General features: G+C 33.7%; 1 protein-coding gene across 1 annotated transcript in view; it reads left to right on the forward strand.

Annotated features, from left to right (window-relative positions):
• The window catches only part of SIK2 (salt inducible kinase 2), a 146,589-nt gene that overhangs the window by 9,533 nt on the left and 118,743 nt on the right, over positions 1-18,313 (forward strand). The window lies entirely within an intron of this gene.

The raw sequence follows: 18,313 nt of genomic DNA on the forward strand, positions 1-18,313 counted from the left end.
GTCCTCACACATATGGGACTTAGCCTACTCCCCTAACCTGCAGCTTTCCTGCGTCTAGGCAATCCACAAGGATGGACTCAGCCTAGCCACACCACCATCCAGAAACATGCTTGATTTTTGAACTCTGAATTTCCCTTTTCTTGTCATTATTTCCTGGCCTTCTACCTCCTTATGATGTTCTCACTTACTTGTTTAGTCCTTTCACATTTCTTGCCCCCCTTTCCCTGAGTCTGTCGCTTTTATCCTCACTTTTCTCCCTTCTTAGTCTTGGACAGGTCCACTACTTTCTCGCTTTCTGCTCCCTGGCCTCCTTGCTCTACTGTGATTAACAGTTTTCTGAATCAAGCAAACCTTCTCCCTTATCCTTTTATGCTCTCAAATTGCTGAAGGCTATTGAAAGAAGTCACACCACTTTACTATATCTATATCTAATTAGATCTATTCTCTGCTTTATATCTAATCTCTATTTTCTTTCCTTGTTGAACAACAAAACTTTTGTTGTTTGTTGATTTATGCTTCTACTACCTTCAGTCAGTGTCTTTCTCCAAATGTCTCTTTTCTCCTCAGCCTCCAGTGCCTTCTCTGCTCTTCTCTAACGAATTCAGCCATTGTTTATAAGAGCTCCTCAGAGTCTGGATTGGGAATACAAAGACAGAAATGAAATACTTTACCATCTATTGGAAGAAAAAGAAAATGTATGCTGATAATTACCCAGAGTGTGAGAGGAATCTTTAGTGGAATATTACAGGCATGTGGGTTGGGCTCTTCTATTTAACTTTTTTTTTTAATCATTCTTTGATAATGACTGGATGGCCCATTCTCCAAATTTACTCATGATATAAAGCTGGGATGGTTAGTTGCTAACCCACTGGATGATAGAATCAGAATCCAAATGGAGAGACTGGTGCGTTAAACTGAATTTCATAAAGAGAAATTCAGTAAGGTTGAATATAAAGACTCTTAAATAAAAAAAAATTAGCTTCACACAGATATAACATAGGGAGGCCTAATTAGACAGCAGTTCTGAAAACTCTTGGCGGAGGGAGAGGGTTAGTGGATTGCAAGCTCAATATGTGACAGCCAAGAAAGTAAAGCAATTGGGACTGTATTAGGAGAGCCATAGCTTCCCAGAAATGGGAGGTGATAAGTCATACTCTATTCTGCTCTTTTTAGACCTCATCTGAGGCCTTTAGATTTGATTGCTGCCATTTAAAACTATTGGTAAGCTGAGAGAGCATCTAGAGGAGGGTCAGCCAGAATGATGAAGAGCCTTGAGTTAGTATCACAGGAACATCACTTGAAGAAACTCGGCATGTTTGCCCTGAAGAAGAGAGAATTCAAGCAGAGCTTAAATGACCACTTGTTAACAATGTTATAATAGGGATTTCTTTGTGCATGTTAGACCAGATAGCCACTGACATCTCTTTCTACTCTCAATTCTGGAATACAAAGCAGTTTTGAGAAGGGCCACCAGCTACAGAGAGGAGAAGGATGGGCAAAATGTTGGAGATATCATTTAGGCTGGATCTTGAAGGAAGCTAAAAATTCTAAGATCTCCTCACTTTGTACTTTTCTGAGAAAATATAGATCATCTGCTCTTAACTCTATTCTTACTCTCTACTGTCCCTCTAATTTTTCATCCTTCTCCTTTTCTCCTTGAGGAAAAGGTGCCTCTACTTTCCAAAGTCAACTTTTCTATCTTATTCTAAATTCAGTCTCTTTTCTGAAGAAGCTTGTTTCATTAGTTTTTCACTCTTGTCATTCAATCTTAGATCTTTCCTTGGTAACATATTCGAGCACACCCAATCCTTCAAAAGAAAAACCAAACAACAACAGCAAAACACTTCACTGGACCCTGACATTCATTTCTGTTATTGAACTATTATATGTTTCTTCCCTTTAACTGTGAAACTTCTTGAAAAAATTGTCTATATTTGTATTTTGCCTATACCTCCTCACCTCCTTACTACTGTTATAATTCAGCTTCCAGCCCCAACTGTTGATAGTCACTTAATTGCTAAATCCGATGTGGTTTTTTCAACTTTCCTAATCTTTCTTAATTTCTTTGTGCAGCTTTTGATACTATTGATCACCCTTCCTCCAAGACACATAATCACATATTTGAAATAGGTGGAGACCAGCCATCTAGTCCAACTAAAATCTCTACTATGACTACCTTTGATGTGATCATCCAGCTTCTACTTGAAAACCGGTAGTGATAGGAGAACTCTAATTGACCATATTAATGAGGTGGCCTGTTCCTGTCCTATGTAAGTCCGGTGATGAGGGAACTTTTTTTCACATCAAACTTTCTTTGCAGTTTCCATATTGCTTCTGGATTGTTGTCCGCAGCCAAACAGAAAAGTTCTAATCTTTCTGCATGTTTATGATAGCCTTTCAAATACTTGAAGACAGCAATCATATATATACTCCTTAAACCTTCTCTTCATGTTCTTTAACCTATTTTCATGTAATAAGTCTTTCACCATCCTGTTTGATAAGTATGAAGAAGGACCTTAGAGTTGTTTTAATCAGTGATTTGAAGAATTTTTATATGGATGTTGATAGCTTCTATTTCTTTTGTAGAGAACAGCTAGTTATTATCCTTTGACACATATAATTATTGAGAAATGGTTCATGTTCTGCTACATTTGCATCAGTTTCCTGAATATCTTGGTTGTCAGACCTTTCAGTCAGAAATTTGGCGCAAAGATTTATTTCCCAGTTAACTGTTTCCCTTCTCCTAATTGGATTAATTTTGTTTATGTAGGAGCTTTTTAATTTTATATAATAAAAATTTTCTGTTTTTATCTTTTAAGATCATTTCTAGTCCCTGTTTGGCCAATAACTTCATAATTGTTAAAGGTTATCTCCTTCTATTCCTCTCTAGTTTGTTCATGATATGACCTATGTCATTTTGATAAATCATCCATTGGAACATAATATATATGGTGTAAAATGTTGGTCTAAACTTAATTTGTCATTGATTTTTCTTGACATTTTATGGGTACCAATGGAGTACTCAAGTTCTTTGTCTCTTAACCTTCACATTGCAAATGTGATCTGCCTGGTTTTTTTTTTTCCTTTTTTTTCCAGGTACTAAATTTCTCTGACACATATTCTACATTATTTCTTCTTTGTGATTCCTCATTTGTAATGTATTTCAGCCTATATTCGTCTGCCATATGTCTTGCCTTTTCCTGCTGAATGATCTTCAATTTCAGTTCTTAAATGGAAGAGTTTATGATTTGTAGCCATGCAACATTATTAAAAGAATATAAGTTCTGAAAACATGGCTCTTGGTTTCAGAGGAAAACTTGAGGTCATTAAAAAAAAGTGAGCCTTTTCCCAAAGGCAACCTTACCAGCTCTACTCCAGAATAGTACTCTCTTCTGAAGTTTTTGAGATTTTCAGAAGCAGTTGTGCTTTGTCATAACATTTTATGCAGTTAACAGACTCTTAAAAATGTCACATTTCCTCTACTTAGCTTTTCCTGGTTATCTTCTTTCTCCCAAACCAGAAGTAAGCTCTCTATTTCAAATTCCTACAGAACTTGTACCTCTTGATTTCTTGTACTCTTTTATTTTGTACTTTATTATACCTCTTTTTATATATGTCATAGAGGCAATCAAGAAGCTGACTCCACTCTAATCTTACAGTCTGCTAATTACTCCCTTCCCAAGAATTGTTGACTGAAGACATGACCACTTCTATTACTTGGATAAATAAGGAGTTTATAGCTCTAATATCTGTGATAAGATGATGTTCCACTGTTCCTTATCATTTGCCCTACCACTATGCCTTCCAGATCAATAGGCATTTTATCCATCTGCCATTATACCCTAAGGATTCCTGGAATTTGTTAAATATCTTACCCACTGAACCCTAGGAAACACCTGCTGCCCCAAAGCCTAATTGTACATAGGTATTATCTCTTTCAGTTAGAGTGTGAACTTTTTGAGAAAAAGAAGTCTTACTTTCTTTGTCCCTATCACTTAGTATCATTCTTGTCACATTTCCATTCTGTGTCTTGAGAGGGAATCTGGTATAGTAGAAAATGTGTGGGATTTGAAATCAAGACAACTTCAGTTCCAATCAGTTTTGTCACTGCCTGACTATATGACCTTGGACAAGTCACTTCTCTCTGGTTGTTTCCTCATTTGTAAATTGAGAGTGTTGGGCCAAATCAGAGGTGTCAAACTCATTCTTTTTTTTTTTTTTTTTTTTTTTTTTTTTTTCCTGCTGAGGCAATTGTGGTTAAGTGACTTGCCCAGGTCACATAGCTAGGAAGTGTTAAATGTCTGAGATCAGATTTGAACTCAGGTCCTCCTGACTTCAGGGCTGGTGCTCTATCCACTGTGCCACCTAACTGCCTTTGTCAAACTCATTCTTTACCCAGATTAAAATATAATTGGGAAATGTTTTACAAAATAAATAAAAATATTATTCAACACAAGTCATGTTAATTTGAAGTTTTCTATACCTAAGTTAATATGTAATAAGGAAGTGCTTATAAAAAATAAAAACATAATACAACAGTCAATATGCAACCTGTAGGAATCCTTTGTGTTTCCTGTAGGTCCCTTTTATCTCTAAATCTATGAATCTGTGGTCTTTTCTCTGCCACTAGCTGCTTACTTGAAGAATTATTTATACTCTTTGTTTTATTCCTTAGTAACCAAATTATGTTGCTCTAAATGAGCATCAAATAAAAATTTAATATTTTAAACAGTAGTAGTAAAATCCACAAATCAACAAATTAACAAGTTTTTAGTTGTGATATATATGATACTGAAGCAAGTAAGTGACACAGTGAATAAAGCACCAACCCTAGATCTAACTTCAAATCTGCCCTCAAACATTTATTAACTCTGTGATCCCTAGGCAAGTCACTTAACCTCTTTTGGTTTGCTTCAGTTTGCTCATCTGTAAAACAGAGATTAATAATTGAATCTACCACCCAATGTGGTTGTGAGTATCAAATGGTATGTTAATTGTAAAGTGTGTAGTACAGTACCTGGAAGATAGTATGTAAATGTCACTACCGTTATTATTAATATTCAATGATTAATTTTGTAACAGAATAAATCAAATAATCCATGCTTAGCCATATAGTAAAAATGCTATACTCACTATTTTGTAATTGCTTTGCTTTGTATATAATGTTGTGTTACCAATTTTCAGTAGTAAAGTCTATGGAAAATTGTTTGAATTATTTTTTTTCCCCTTTTTTGTGGGGGGAAGGGCAAGTTAGTCAGAATTAAGTGACTTCACAGCTAATCAGTGTCAAATATCTGAGGTCACATTTGAACTCAGATCTTCCTGCCTTAAGGATTGATGCTTTATCTACTGCACTAGCTAGCTGCCTCTGATTTGTTTTGTTTTGTTTTTTGTTTAAGTGGAAAAATACTATGAAAATGCAAAGTAACTATTGTGTAAAACTTTGATATTCTGTAGAAATTTTGAACTCTAGCAGAGTTTCAAATATTTCTGATGTAAAACTTCCTCCTGGGAAATTCACTTTCTTAATCTAAAGCACGTAAGAAAACATGTATTTGGAAATAACTGAAACTAGGTCTCTTATTCTGAGTCACATGAAGATGTTTGATTAATGATCTATTGCAAATTATTAGCACATTGATTTCCTTGAAATTAAATGGATTTCCATTTCTAATGGAGCAGTAATGAACTGAACTAGCTATGCCCAGAAAAAGAACTCTGGGAGATGACTAAAAACCATTACATTGAATTCCCAATCCCTATATTTATGCACACCTGCATTTTTGATTTCCTTCACAAGTTAATTGTACAATATTTCAGAGTCTGATTCTTTTTGTACAGCAAAATAATGTTTTGGTCATGTACACTTATTGTGTATCTAATTTATATTTTAATATATTTAACATCTACTGGTCATCCTGCCATCTAGGGGAGGGGGGGGGTAAGAGGTGAAAAATTGGAACAAGAGGTTTGGCAATTGTTAATGCTGTAAAGTTACCCATGTATATATCCTGTAAATAAAAGGCTATTAAATAAAAAAATAAAAAAAAAGAAATTAAATGGATTTCATAAGTTTTACAGTTTTTCAGTTTATCTCTTTCCCATGTTTTTTAATATAAGCTATTCCTATAAAGTTTCTTTTGTAAAGGATATTACTGAAAAATGTTTTTTGTTCTATCAAAGAAGACATAACTCATGGGTAATTCTAACTCAGTAGTCAAAGCCATAGGGTTAATCAGAAAAGCTCATAACATTAAAATTAAATTGATTAATGGTAGATTAGAATGGAGCAAATTGGAAATCCATGCTGATATATAAGTTGTTAAAATAGTAAATTATTGAGATATATATATATATATATATATAGTCCAATAAGTTGCTTTTTACATAATCCTGAAAAGTCTGTTACATTTTATTGATATTAAAATATTACTTTGACTTTGAATATTTCTCCAATTCAAGAAAAGTCATCCTAACCACCATTTAATCAAGTTAAGATTTTGCCATTTGTTCTTATTGAATTCTCTTGTATTTGAAGTATAAATTTGAAAGGAAAAGATTCCAGTTTTATTCTCAAAAGTTTAAAGATATTCATTCAGTCAAGTAAATTTTACTCTAGATGTAAAATTTCAGTACTTTTTTCACTGAAATTTTCTTAACTATGCTTATTAAACAGTGCGTATTGTGATGGGATTTAGAATCTGGTATTATATCCTTGATCCCATTTAGTGCTACATTTTTGAGCCTGAAAAAGTACATTCCTGTCTTGGTAGTTCCCATTGTGTAATGGGGATAGTAATGCCTGGTGCCTTGAAATACCATTGAACAATTAAGATATTATTAACTAAATGATAATAAAATATTACCTCAAATAGCAAATGTATGTTAATCCTTTCTGATATGGTGGTTAGAAAAGTATTTCTAACTATGTAACTTCCTTGCAAACTCCCAATGTCATTTTTTTGCATCTTCCTTTTTTTTTTTTTTGTATAGGTTGATGAACCCTCTGTAGAATTGTTATTGCCTAAAATAGTTTTAACACTTTTTATGTATGTATTTTAATTTAAGGGCCTTTCATTTTTCATATGAGAAGGAAATTAATCTTTTAAATATTCTTAAGTAATAAACAGTGCTGCTTTTTGTATTAATGTGGCTTTCAGACTGAGACAGTAGAGAGAAAAGTATTAATGCTAAGCTTTAGTAAAAATTAATCTTGCCATAATTTCTTGAAATAACAAAATTGAATTTGGTTTCATATAGTCAGGAATTTATTAGCCCAAATTCTAATATAAAGCACAGTCAACAGTTATATACAAACATAAGGAAAAATAATTTTGAATATATCTAGCCTATACTAAACATAGCCTATTTAATGAGCATGTAAAAACCAGTTCATCCACTTTAAGACAGTAATACAGTAAAACACTTATTGTTAATATTGGTGTTAAGATTATCACTTATAAGCAAATCCTTGTTTATCAGATTTTTACTGTGTGTAATCTATAGCATACAGTATCAAAATTTATAACAATTCTGCTTTTTATTTTCTCAAGTTATACTAGTCACAGAATTTAATAATTGGAAGGGCCCTCATCAGTCATCCCATGAAACTTATTTCTGGAAAGGAATTACTTATACAACATGTCTATAGTATTACTCCAGCCTTTGTTTGAAGAGTAATCCAGTACTTGTAAAGGAGTTTATTCTACTTATAGATAGCTCCAGGTGTTTAGGAAGTTCTTTCTGATCTCTAGCCTAAATTTTGTTATAATTTCTACCAGTTGTCTTTCTCTTGAGAGCCATATCAGTCAAGTCTAATCCCATTTTCATAGGACATCCCCTTCAAGGTAGCTATCATGTCTCCTATGACTCTTTTTTTCCAGCTTAAATGTTTATAATTCCTTCCATTGATTATCATGTAACATGGACTCGAGCTCTATCAACCAATCTGGTTGCTCTTTTGATACTCTCAGGGTCAGCAGTGCCTTTTTTAAACTTGCTCCTTGAAGTGAATCACTTATACCAATTCTGGTATAAAATTGGAGGGTTGGGAAACAACAGGACTAACAGATTCTTCTTGTTGAAGTTATACTTCTTTTAATGCAACCCAAGGTGACATGAGCTTTTTGGGTTATCACATCACAATATTAATTGGTGTTGGCAAACTATTAAAACTTCTACTAAGTTCTTTTTTTTTTTTTTTCCAGAAAAATGATTATCCAACCATCCCCACACACACACTTTATATTTGTGAGGTTGAGTTACTGAACCCAAGAGTTACACTTTATATTTGTCCTTATTAACTGTCAACTTTGCTTCAGTTCTAGTCTGTTAAGATATTTTTGGATCCTGACTCAGTTATTCATTGTGTTAGTTATCCCTGCCAGATTGGAGCCATTTAAAAACTTGGCACATGTTATCTGTGTTTTTTATCCAAGTCATTAACAAAAATATTAAATAGCACTATGAAGAGTATCCTGGGTCACTTGATTGGTGAATTCCTATCAAGATGATAAAATAAAAAATGATGACTGTTCTTTGGAGTGGTCATTCAGCCATTTCCAAATCTGTCTGTAACAGCCTTCCATGTTTTCAACAAAGACTCAGAGATTGCCAAATCTAATGAACTTTTTTCAGTGTTGATCTATCTTGACCTAGATAGTATTTGATACTAGTTACTATCCCCCACCTTCCTGGTATTCTTTGGTCCAATGACAATAGCCTTTTTGCTGTTCCTAGAAGATAATGTTCCATCTTCTAACACTGGATATTTTCCACTGGTTGTCCCTCATGCATGGGATGCTTTGCTTCCTAATCTCTGCCTCCTGGCTTTCCTGGATCACTTCAAAACTCAACTGAAATGCTACCTTCTGCAGAAATATTTTTCTTGTCCCTTCAGCTGCTAGAGCCTTCCCTGCTAAGGTTACTTTGAATCTATGTTCTATATACCTCCAGTATACCTACATACACAATGAAAGTACAGTCTTTGAGAACAGGGACTGTTTTTGCTTTTTCTTTGTAGCCTCAGTGCTCTACTTAGCATTGGCACGTAGTAAGCCTTTAATAAGTACTTATTGGTTGATTGAGATGTTTTAGGAAATCCTTTAGTAAAATTTAGTAAAGCAGTATCAACAGCATTTCTCTGCTCTATCAAGTTGGTAACCAAGTCAGAAGAAAAAATAAGATTAGCCTGGCATTATCTGTCCCTGATAAAAAAAACCATGGTATTTCTTTATGATCACCACCATACATTATTAATCATCTCTTAATAATTTGTACTAAATGTGTTCTACAAATCCAGGTCAAGGTCACTGGCCTAGTTTGTAGACTTTCTTTTCCTTTTTTTGACCCTTGCCCTGGTCCTACAGAACCTCTCCTGTCTTTCCACTCTTTATGCATGACTGACAATGTTTCAATATTTAGCTACTTAATTAGCAAGCATTTTTAATAACTAAGTATGTGCCAGGCACAGGAAATATAGAAACAAAGAATGAAAAAGTCCCTACTGTCAAGGAACTTACATTCTATAAGTAAGACAGCATATAGATCTATAAGTATATGTAGAATACATACAAAATACGTAAATTCAAGGAGCTCATCAGGAAAAACTTTATGTAAATTTTTATTTTTAAAATTCTGAACTTAATGAGCCTTTCTATATATAATATAGAACAGAAGAAAGAACTTGTACATGGAACTGAATATTGTGAAGATCTTGCTCTTCTTAAAGGTGGCACATGAACTGTATCTTGAAGGAAGAGAGGGAATTTATGAACAGAGGTCATATCTCCCAAAATTTGGGGGGTTTTGGGAAGGTTAGATTTTTTTTTTCTCTCTTCCCTTTATTCTATCATTATTTTGTTGTCTCATTTTTTTAAAAACAGGGACACAACTCTTTTGTCCCATGTAATTTCATTGATGATTTCTTGAAACAGAGTTCTGGAAAACCAGACTTTGATTCTATTGGAGCTACTTGACCATGCCTTAAATTCAAATCACTCTGCTCTTACTGATTGGCTAATAATATATCTCAGCCCAAGCCTTATTTGGTCATTGTTTGGATTTTGATGGTTCACGGGTAATGTGAATTGTAAATATTTCTGTTCCCCTCCCATATAGATTTTTTTTTTTTTTTTTTGAGTAGGCAAGCCATCTCTTGCCTCATTTCTTACCTGGCTTTAAAATGGTATTGCCTCAGACAAACTGAGACTTATTAAAGATCTTAGCTTAAAAAGGACAAGATTTCCCACTACATCTGGGGTCTTTTCCATTCATGCTGATCTATGTCTTGCCCACTGGACTTAGGTGACTTGGGAGGAGAGAGTGAAGCTGATGACTTAGCCCAACCAGCCTCACTTAAATTCAATTCACTTGCAAGTCAAGACATCACCCTCCTGATGTTATTGATCTTCTAGAACCAGAAATGAACAACAATAACAACTTGTTGTATCTTGAAAGAAGAGGATTCTCTGAATCAAGATCATAGCTATCTCTACTTTTTAAGTGTAGTTCATTTAGGCCAGGTGATTTGAATTTATCATGGTCAGTAAGGTACTTTCATATTGTTTCCTTATTTATATTGGTTATTAACTCCACTCTAGCCAATTTATTCTCTTTTATAGTGCAAAGATCCCTCTTTTAATAAAGAAAACAGAAACAAATTTAAGAACTGAGCAATTTATTTCTCTTTTTCCCCCCTCTTATCCAACGTGTCTCAAATTTGGCCTTTTACCTTTGGAACTCCTCTTTATTCCAGAATAGCTTAAAAAAAAAACACACATACCCTTTTTATTATTTTTAGCTTCCTTACTGACCTTAACTCATTCTGAATTTCCACACTTTGGGTAATATTCTTATAACTGCTTTTGTATTCATCCTCTGTTACTAGATTTCATCTTTGATGTATGTCTTTTTAAAAACTTAAGTTGGTTGGTAAATTCTGTGTTCATCTACATGCATCTCTTTACAAGATTCCTGTTTGTGCCTACAGAATTGAATTCTTGATAATTTTCCATCTCTGTGGGACTGATTTCACCTGTAGAATTTTGAAATATGAAATTTTACCTGCTTTTTTTAATGAACCCTTTGAAATCTAGTCTTCCAAAATCTAAGGTTCATGTCAGACTGTTCCAGGGTTTCCTTTCTTTTATCACAAATTATAAGAGGGAGTGGTCACTTCTCCCTCAGGATCCCCATCATTTCCTCTTAGTGAAATTAAGGTCTAGAATTCAACTTCTTTTGTTGGTTCCTTCACCTTTTAAAGAATGAGATTACCATTAAAACTGCCTTGCTTTTGACACAAAGAAACCTATAACTGATGTTTGAATATTTAAAGTCCCTTTATATTATATGTTACTATTATATGTTTGTTTGTGCCTAGCTTAAATTCAGTTTTCCAAACTCCTCATATATTTCTTCTTTCCAAGTAGTAAATTCCCATGACAAAACTTCTGTTATCTTCCCACTTATCTTCACCCAAATATTCTCTACCACACTTAACCCCTTCTGTTCTTAGATTTTCTCACATTAATATGTCTAATTATATGTGCCATATATATTATATATATAATATTATATATGTCATATAACTTCATAGTCAAACTTTCTAGAGAAAGTCAATCCAAGAAAGATGACAACTTCTCAAGAACAGGACACAGATGGGTCCTTTGATGAAGAGTTAGTACGCAAGCCTTTATTAAAATGCTTACTATTTCCTAAGTGCTATATGAAGTGCTAGAAATACAAAGGCAAAAAAAAAAAAAAAAAAAAGCCTCTGCCTTCAAGGATAAATATGTTCTGAAGTGGAAGATATGATGTAAATAACTAGGTACTCACAAGATATGTACAGAGTTGAAGGTAATCTGAAAAAGTAAGGCATTAGAAGTGAGGAGATCATGAAGGGTCTATTGCAACAAAATGGGATTGAAATTGAGTCTCAAAAGAAGACTATCAAAACTAAAAGGCAGAGGTGAGAAGGAGAGAATTCAGACATGGGGTCCAGACAATGCAAAATCATGGAGACAGGGAATGGGATATTACGTTCAAGTCACTGCAAGTAGGCAGTGTAGCAGGATCACGGAGGAGAGAAAGGCATTGAAAATTGGAAAGGTAGTTAAGGACCAGGTAATAAAGAGTTTTAAATACCAAACAGACAACTTTATATTTGATCCTGAATGGAATAGGAAAGCCATTGAAGCTCATTTGGAAGGGTAGTCATGGTAATACCTGCTCTTGGCAGTTTATGGAGAATGGTATTGAGTGGGGGTGGATTTGAGGTTAGAAGATCTATTAGAAGACTATTGTAGTAATCTAACTAAGATGAGATGAGGTCGTCAACTAGGGTTGTGGTCATATGAGTAGAGGGAATGGAACATATATGAGAAATGTGAAGGCAGAAATGACACTTATTTGGTCATGCATTAGAAAATGAGTGAGAGTGAAGTGACAAGAATAGGTGAGATGAGAATAAGGAAGATGGAGTCAAGATGGCAGAGTAAAGGCAGGAAGTTGCCCATCTTCTCCCCCAAACTGCTCCAAATAATGGAGCAGTTTAATGATTCTAATACAATTTTTTAAAGCATTGGAACAAAAAATTGTTTTAAGTGATGATTTGATAAGGAAAAAATTAATTTTTTTATAATGATGATTCTAAACAATTTTTTAAAGCATTAGAACAAAAAATTGTTTTAAGTGTAACTGGAGAAAAATATTGAATAAATAATTTTTTAAAAATAACTCTTGAGTTGGTAAGTAATTGAAAGGATGATGGTACCTTGGAAGGAGAGAGGGCAGGTAATACAATTTGTTTTGGACATATTGAGTTTGAGACTCATGGATGGGACAAGCCAATTCTTGATATTCAAAAAGCAGTTGGAGATGCATAGCTGTAGCTGAGCAGATATCTCAGCCCTTTATATGGAGATCTGGAAATCATCTGCATAGAAATCATTGAGTCATAATGATGAGAGGAACTTTGCCTTTCCACAATTTTCAGTGTGCTTTTTCTTTTGAAAAAGGTGTATTTATTCAGAGGCATATTCTAGATATGGGTCTCATCAAAATCTTAGTGATACTTAGGTCAAATTTCCCTTTTTATTTTAGGACCTCTAGTTCATATTGCTTGTTGCCTAAACTTTGTGTTTAGGTTTCTGTGCCATAGGTTTTATTTTTGGATCCTTTTGTGGGTTTGTCTCCTATAAACTTCTGAATGTTTCAACTGATATTTTTCTTAAATTTTAGTTACTTGATATGGGATCTAACTTGGGGGAATTTACATAAGCAATTTTCTGCTTCCTGCCTCCCTTTTAGGTTAAGCTGTTTTAATTAGATTTGCAAGATATAGAGACAAAAACATTTTTAAAAATTAAATTAATTTTTTTTCCTTAACAAAAATTGATTTTCTTTCTTCCCTCTTTCCTGCCTTTGTTAGTTACACTCTGTTCCTGGCCAGGAGTTTGTGATGCTTGCTTGTTAAGCTATGTTACAGAACTCCAAATTATGTTCTCAAATAAAAATTTAACATTAAGGTCACTATCTAAATTGTTTTTTTCTTTGCACCTCTTGCTTTCAGAGGACAATAGTCAGGTAAATGTCATTTGTATCTATATAGCGTTCATTTTATTGTCCAAGACAAAATTATCTTTGACAGCGCTTTCCAGGTTCCTTCTGGCAGCATAATTTGTGCCACTGTGAGTCATCAGACATAGATAGTTATCCGTTGCTTTGGCACAACTTGAGAGGTTTTCTGTTATGTCTTGTTCGGGGACTAGAAAGACGATAGACCTCTATATTATTGTTTTTAGGCTAACAGTTGCCACAGCACCTCATGAGCATGGAGTCAACATCCACTACTATTCTCTTCTTTCTTCCTTTGATACATACTGGATGGATGATCTCTTACTCGAGAGCTCCTGTGGTTCTATTTTTGTTCCTTAGAGCATAAGCAGCTGCTTCTTCAAAGCATTCTGATAGCTCTTCAAGACGAGTTTCAGATTTTATTTTTTTTAATTTATAGTTGTACAATGTCTTTTTTTCCTCTGTATATGACATTTTTCTAATCTCTAATCTCCTCTTTCTCAATGTGTCTTAATGAAGTTTTATTCCTGGTTTGCTGGGGTTGTGTGTGTGTGTGTGTGTGTGTGTGTGTGTGTTTAAGGAACAATTTATTAATCTGGATAACATGTAGGATTGTAAGGTATTCCTTGAGACTCCTTAACCTTTTCTAAGCAATAAATCAGCCCATACTTTAAACAAAGGGAGCAATTGCTTGGAGCAGATGTGCAAACATCAGTATTGGTCATTCCATATTCCTCTCTGCTTTTGGTACTAATTGACATCATGAGTCATTTTTCATACTTTTAGTGGTTTTTGCAACTCTCCTGCTCACTTAGTCCAGATCTCTCTAGACTTGTCACCAAGACAACTTTATGACTTCACCTAATTTCCTCTTCTTTCTAAAACTTGGTTTTATCTACTTACCCTTGCCTTAGCATCTGCCTTCTCTTTTAGTAGTCTAAATTCTTAATTCCAGAAAGACAATTTACCTCTATCAGGAAGTAAAGAGATAAATCTAATTTAACCAAGAAGGGGAAAATCAAGGAAAACAAGGAGGCCGACTATTAGTAATGAAGGATTGGCAACTTCCAGGGGAAGTTTGGTTTTTTTTTTTTTTTATGTGTATTTTCAGTATCAATTGGCATACTTAGCATTTGCAGGTACAGTAAAGAAGTCAAATGTAGAAAGGTTATAAATAATAGACATTTATTTTACAGACCATAATAAAACAAATGATAAATGGATATTGATCTAAATTCTCAAATTTCTCTGAATTCCTTATATTCATTATTTCTTCCAACCTGTCTATTCATAGACATACCATATAGTGCATATGTTCTACCAATATTTAATGGATGATCTTTTATATTATAAGGTATTCAGTTCAATGAGTATTATTAGTTTCTCACTCAAAACATGCTAGGCACTGTGCTGAGTGCTGGATGTGCAAAAACAAGAAAGTAGCTTGTTACAGGGGAAAGAATGAAATCTGCAGGCAGAGGAACTGGTTTAAGTTCTACTTTTGCCATTTACAGCCTGTGTATCTTCAGGCAAGCCACTTTACCTTTCTGGGCATCAATTTTTTCCTCTGTAAAATAAGGGGGTTGGACCATATGGCCCTTGAAATCCTTTAAAGCTCTAAGGCCTGTTATCCTGGGATTCTAAAGATTAAGAATGAAGTAAATATGAACTAAATAAATGCTCCAAACAAAAAGTTGGTTAGGAAAATAATCATAGAAACAGATTATTATGTTTGAGTGATAACAATGAGATTAGCCTATCAAAATTTACCAGAAGCAACTAAAGCAATTAAAAGGATTTTTTAACTTTTAAAACGTTAACAAGATTAATGAACTTATCATACAAATAAAAAAAAATCTAGAATGTTAGCAAGTTAATCTCAAAAGAAATTCAAAAGTAAATAGAATTCGAATTTCAAAAAAAAAAAAATTGACCTAATCAAAAGCTGTTATGAAAGAGGACCAAAATGACATCACTATATTAGAGTCAAGTTACAGTGTGTTTGACTATAGCTGATCAGAACTCAGAAGGCTTTGTCGTAGGTCAGACACAGATAGTCTATATAAACATTTGGAATGGAGATGTCTCAAAATTTGCTCATTTCATGTTTCTTTTGAACAACTGCAATTCTAGTTTGCTCATAGAGCACAATATTCTTTGATGCAGGCACATGGCATGCTGGACAGTCCTATGCTGGTATCTTCCGTGTCTTCACAATCTATTCCAGAATTCTTCAGAGAGGCTTTCAGAGTGTCTTTGTATCACTTCTTCTGACTTCCATGTGAGCACTTACTTTGTGTGAATTCTCCATAAAATTGTCTTTTAGGCAAACATACATTTATCAAACAGCGTGTCCAGAAAAAGAAAAAAACATATATTGCCAAAACTTTTTAGTATTAAAACAGAAAAGATCAGTGGAATTGTTGCGGCAAAAGATTTAGGAAAAAATACATTCTCACATTAAATAAACCGAGAACACAAAATACTTGGGAAAGGACTTGCTATTCAACAAGAACTAATGGGAAAACTGGAGCACTAACTGTTTGGCAGTTATTAACACTAAATGCCTGAACCAGCTACGCCCAGAGAAAGAACTCTGGGAGATGACTAAAAACCATTACATTGAATTCCCAATCCCTATATTTATGCACACCTGCATTTTTGATTTCCTTCACAAGCTAATTGTACAATATTTCAGAGTCTGATTCTTTTTGTACAGCAAAATAACGGTTTGGTCATGTATACTTATTGTGTATCTAATTTATATTTTAATATATTTAACATCTACTGGTCATCCTGCCATCTGGGGGAGGGGGTGGAGGGTAAGAGGTGAAAAATTGGAACAAGAAGTTTGGCAATTGTTAATGCTGTAAAGTTACCCATACATATAACCTGTAAATAAAAGGCTATTAAATAAAAAAAGAAAAAAAAAACACTAAATGCAACCTCATGTGGGTGTGGTCTAAATTTGACAAATTCTTAAAAAGGCATCTACAGATAGATGCCTTTAAGAAGTTATATTAGGGATAGGTTTCAGAATAAGTAATAGAGAAAAATCACAAAAGGCAATATAAACCATGTATATTAGGTAAGAACTGGTAAAGCTTTTGTATAAAAAAAAAGCTGTTCAAGTAGTCTAAAAGAGTAGGGCAAAAGAAAACATCAGATATAGAATAAGAAATTTAACATATATATATATACATCTAACATATACATATACACACAACACAGAGAGACACATATATGGAATTGACATAAATATAGAAGATCAAGAACCATTTTTCAATAGATTTGGAAGCTGGGTAATACAGTGGAGTGCTGAGTCTAGATTAAGGAAGATTGAATTCAAAATCTAGCCTTAGACATTTAATAGCTGTGTGATTCTGGGCAAGTCACTTAATCTATGTTTTCCTCAGTTTCCTTAACTTGAAATGGAGCTAATAATAATAACCTACCTCTCAAGGTTATTATGAGTATCAAATGAGCTTATCTTTATAAAGTGCTTATTTAACACATGGTGGAAACTATATAAGCGCAATGTTATTCCTTCTGTTAAAAAGATCTGAAGGATGAATAAAAATTTTGAAATGAGAATTGCATGAGATCAACATTTATATTTTTAAATGCTCCAAATCGTTGATAACAAGAAAAATCTAAAGCAAAACAGCCCCAAAGTTTCACTTTATATCTGTCAAGTTGGCAAAGATGAAAAAAGATGAAAAACCATATTGGAGGGGTTATAGGAAGATGGATATACTGATACAGTATTGGAATTCTGAATTTGTCTAATAATTCTGGAAAACAGATAAAAATTATATGAATTCAAGACTCCAAACTCTTCATGCCTTAATGTAGCTATCCTTGTACTTGGTGTGTAGTACAAGATGGGATCAAATATAGTCTCTTTCTTCCCCTACCCCCTACTCCTGGAAAGTGAATGTCTATCAATTGGAGAAGGTCCAAAGAAATTTCATTATGTGAATTTAATAGAACATTATTACATTGTAAGATACGGCTAATGAAGAAATTAGGAGCAGAACAGTGACTATAATAATATAAATAAGAATGATATTAGTAGTCAGCTGAACAAAAATATGAAACTAAATGTACTGTAGAATATGAGTTATTTTCTTTCTGTAGAGTGGATGGAAGTAATCCGAAGACAAGTTGTTCAAACTATTATACACTTAGTTACTTTATAGGTTCTGTTGGTGAGTCTACATTTCAGATAACCCACTTAAAAAATAGACTCTGGGAACACAATACATTTTTGTGTTATTACTATTTCTATTTTCTTATAATTTATAACTTTACCTAGATACATTAGTTTTCCTGTTTTCGTTTTTACTCAGTTTTCAGAAATGTATCTTCATTTCATTAAGAAATTATCCTTGACTAGCATAAGTGCTTAGTATTATTTTTAGAAAAAAATTTCCATTACAACAGTCCCAAAGGTTGGAGGGTAGGAGGGTTTCCAAAACCAAAGTCTTTGAGGACTTAGCACCTTTAAAATTCCATTCTGGATTCATCTTGGTCATAAATTGGCCCTTATTTTACTTATAGTGGCAGTTGTTTGTGTAAAGCATTGAGAAATTTATTTTTGCTGTGTTTGTAAATATAGTAAATAAATGTTAAATTTTGTGAACTTAATTGTATTAGAAGAGAAACTCTTGGAATTAGCAGAGTAAAGCAATGGCATTTTCAAGCCAAAACTAGATATGCTATATTTGTTGAATGA

Source organism: Sarcophilus harrisii, chromosome 3, assembly GCF_902635505.1.
Source record: "Sarcophilus harrisii chromosome 3, mSarHar1.11, whole genome shotgun sequence".
Taxonomy (NCBI): Eukaryota; Metazoa; Chordata; class Mammalia; order Dasyuromorphia; family Dasyuridae; genus Sarcophilus; species Sarcophilus harrisii.